Here is a 4350-nt window from a genome sequence, read left to right as displayed (position 1 = left end):
TACACCAACCGCGTGCATAACTGTGGCCGTCTCTTTTCGAGTGAGTTCGAGAAGAGAACACGGTGGCGTTATGTTTGACTGGTAAGTAGTTCACGATCACTTGTTGATCATTACTAGTTCGCGACCGTTGTTGGAATTTGCTAGTGGGCTTTTGTCCCAAAGCCCAACTAAAATTCTGAAATTCTCTTGGCCCATCCATGCACACATGTGAGTGGAGTGAGTGAGACTAAAGTTTAGTCCCATCCCGGAAGTTGAGAGAGAGTTGCACCTTTTTATAAGGTGAGCTCTTCTACCACTTGTATGAGCATCAGAAGAGGAGACCTACACGCGCACTCCTCCTCCTCACTTGCCTCTCCACGCCACGCCTCGTCACGATGCGCCGCGGGTTACGGGATTGAGCCGAGCCGAGGACAGAGCTATGCACGTTGTCTATATAATTAACGGACGCGTTAATTACTGAACCATTTCCGATTCTTTTGGATTTTGATGACTCGGACATGGGGTGTACTCCCACGACCTACCCGGCCCGCACTATATAGTCAGGCAGAGTCTACCCTAGCCGTGGCCGCTTCGTATGGTTTCTCACCACCATTCCAGATCATTGCGCCGCCAAGCAAGTCTTCTCCATCCCTCCTTTCGACGTGCACCGGGAGAAGGGACAGCAGGCCTCCGGAACCCCGCCTCTCGTGATCCTGTACGGGAGAGGGGTGATCAGGTTTTTGGGGAGCGCACTCGCGCGACTGCTGGCAGTGACGACTTCGCAAACGATGACTTCTTCCCCGACCTCGGCAACCTCATCCTCGACGACATGGGCGACAACGTCAACACCGGCGGTGCTGCTCCCGCTGCACCGTATGTGATTCTATCCTTCTTGTTCGAGATCGTGGTAGAATTAATGTTTCTAGTATGTGCCCTAGATGTGATCTGTTCATCTGCTATGCTAGTTCGGATGATTAGTTCAATCTCTGCTACTGTAGTCATGATCTATCTTCTGTTTATTCGGATTAAATCTCGTAGTAATTTTCTCATATTTCCAACAATCCAAAAACCTGATTATAGGCAATTTACTTCGAGTGGTTTTACTGCGCATCTGAAGCCGCCTGCCTTTAAGGGGCGCAATATAAGAGGTGGCGCACGAGAGCAGTCTACTGGTTTCAGACCATGGGCTGCTATGACGCCACCAAGGGCAAGCCTGAGGGCGATCGTAATCCAGCACAACTGGAAGCTTTTGAGAAGATCGATACTCTCTTTAAACACGCTCTTCTGAGTGTTTTGGATGATTCCATTATGGATTTGTATATGTCGTCTGAAAATGGCAAGGACATGTGGGATGCGCTCGAGGCCAAGTTTGGTGCCTCGGATGTCGACAACAAGTTGTACGTCATGGAGCAATTCTATGACTACAAGATGACTGATGAGCGCTCTGTTGTACAGCAGGCTCATGAGATACAGTCGGTCGCAAAAGAACTTGAGTACTTCAAGTGTGTGTTGCCAGACAAATTTGTTGCCAGAGGCATCATTACCAAGCTTCCACCTTCGTGGAACAATTTTGCTACTTCACTGAAACACAAGAGATAGGAGTTTTCCATTGCGGATCTCATTGGTACTCTTGATGTTGAAGAGAATGCGAGAGCAAAGGACACACGTGCTCGAGTTGCTAAGAGAGCTTCCAGTGCCCACATGGTACAGAAGAAGAACTTCCAGCCCAACAAGTTCAAAAACAACAAGAACAAAACTCAGGGCAAAGGCAAGTTTGATACAAAGAACAAGCCATCACATTCTACCAACTTCAAGAAGAATTCTCATAAAAAAGGGAAGGGACTTTGCCATGTCTGCGGTAATCCTAATCACTGGGCTCCTAAGTGTCCTAACCGCTTTGAGGAGCACGAACATGAGAAGAGCGGCAAGTCCGCTAATGTTGTCATCGGTGATACTGATATGAAGGATTCTGGGTACAGTATTCTTCCTCTTGATTGGTTAGTTGACACCGGTGCCAATGTACATGTTTGTGGTGATGCCTCCATGTTTTCTTCTTACCAGGTCACAAGGACTTCTCCCGTGCTGATGGGGAACGGGTCGCATGCCATCGTTTGAGGTGTTGGTATGGTCGATCTGAAGTTTACTTCGGGGAAGACCGTGCGTCTGAAGAACGTTCATCATGTGTTGTCCATCAATAAAAATCTCGTTAGCGGTTCCCGTTTATGTCGAGATGGTTTTAAGTTGGTTTTCTAATCCAATAAAGTTGTAATTTCTAAGTATGGACAATTTGTTGGAAAAGGCTATGAGAGCGGAGGCTTGTTCTGCCTGTCTTTATCAGATATTTGCACTAAAGTTATTAATAATGTTTGCCACAATAATGAGTCTGATATTTGGCATTCATGACTTTGTCACATTAACTTTGGTTGCATGATGCGGCTAGCCAATATGAATTTAATTTCGAAAATCTCTACTGTCAAAGGCTCCAAGTGCCAAGTATGTGTGCAAGCTAAGCAACCTCGCAAGTCCCATAAGACTGCAGAGGCAAGAGACTTGGCGCCACTAGAGCTCATACATTCTGATCTTTGTGAGATGAATGATGTGTTAACAAAAGGTGGAAAGAGAATCATGACATTGATTGATGACTCCACTAGATATTGTTACGTGTATCTTCTGAAAACAAAAGATGAGGCTTTAACTTTCTTCAAAAACTATAAAGCTGAAGCAGAGAACCAACTTGATCGAAAAATTAAACGGCTTAGGTCTGATCGTGGTGGAGAGTATTTTTCCAATGAATTTGATTTGTTTTGTGTGGAACATGGTTTAATCCATGAGAGGACGCCTCCCTACTCACCCCAGTCAAATGGGGTAGCCGAAAGAAAGAACCGAACTCTAACTGATATGGTTAACACCATGTTAGACACTTCGAATCTCTCCAAGGAATGGTGGGGGGAGGCGCTAATGATTGCGTGTCATGTCCTAAACCGAGTTCCCACAAAGCATAAGACCATGACTCCATTTGAGGAATGGGAAAGGAAAAGATTGAAACTCTCTTACCTATGTACTTGGGGTTGTTTGGCGAAAATCAATATACCAACTCCCAAGAAGCGCAAGCTTGGACCAAAAACCGTGGATTGTGTTCTTCTGGGCTATGCTTTTCATAGCGTTGGCTATAGATTTTTGATAATAAAATCTGAGGTATCCGACATGCATGTTGGTACGATTATGGAGTCGAATGATGCAACTTTCTTTGAGGATATATTTCCTATGAAGGATATGTCGAGTTCATCAAACCAGGAGATACCTACTCCATCTAGTGAGGAACTTGTCGTGGTTCTAAGCCTGACAGTAGAGTGGGGGTAGGTATTGAGAGGCAAGGTCCTAGCTATGGAGAGGTTGTAAGCACAAAGGATGTACGAGTTCAGGCCCTTCTCGGAGGACCCCAGCCAGCCCACGTAGGAGAGGGTTTAAGGTGAGTTAAGTCTGGGGCGTTACTGGTAACGCCCCACATAAAGTGCCTTTACTATCATAAAGTCTACTTGATTACAGGCCGTTGCAGTGCAGAGTGCCTCTTGACCTTCTGGTGGTCGAGTGAGTCTTCGTGGTCGAGTCCTTCAAGTCAGTCGAGTGTGTCCCTCGTTAGTCGACTGGAAGGCGACTTCTTCTGAGGGTGTCCTTGGGTAAGGTACTTAGATCAGGTCCATGACCCTACCCTAGGTACATAACCCCATCATTAGCCCCCGAATGGATTGAGGCTTCGAGTGAGGAAGGAGTTGATGTCGTTTCCGATTAACCTTTGTGCCCTGGTCGTGCGTTGCCCTGGACCAAAGAATCTCTTCGTCGACAGGGAGCAATTTACCTTCAGTCGACTCGATCCATTCTATTTTTGCGTCGAGTGATCTTTCGGGCTTCGACGATCTCCGAGCGACGGATCGCCGGAAACACCGTGTCTGACAGACTGATTTTCTGTTCGCGGATTCCGCAGGATGCGAAATTTGGGGACGCGCGCGAAGCGGGGCGGACCGCGGCGTTCGGATGGGACGGGGCATAGACGCCTCGATCTCCGCGCCGCCTTTTTCGCCACGTATCCCGTCTGCATAACTGCTCCCAGATATGATTAGATCGACGGGCCCACCTGTCATCCACTCGGAAGGGACCTTATAAATGTGCCCGGCGAGGATTTCTGTGCTGCGCCTCAGCATTCTCTCCCTCTCTCTGCTTCCTTCTTCCCCGCCCAGCGCGCTTGCTCTCGCCCCCGCACCACTTCCCTTCACGCATCTCGCCGGCGACCATGGCCAAGGAGAAGACGGCGGCGCTGGAGCGCGCAAAGAAGGCGTCGGCGTCGGAGAAGGCGAAGGGGAGATCCACCAGCCG

The sequence above is a fragment of the Triticum dicoccoides genome, chromosome 2A (genome assembly GCF_002162155.2).
Source record: "Triticum dicoccoides isolate Atlit2015 ecotype Zavitan chromosome 2A, WEW_v2.0, whole genome shotgun sequence".
Taxonomy (NCBI): Eukaryota; Viridiplantae; Streptophyta; class Magnoliopsida; order Poales; family Poaceae; genus Triticum; species Triticum dicoccoides.
This window is presented reverse-complemented; position numbering follows the sequence as displayed.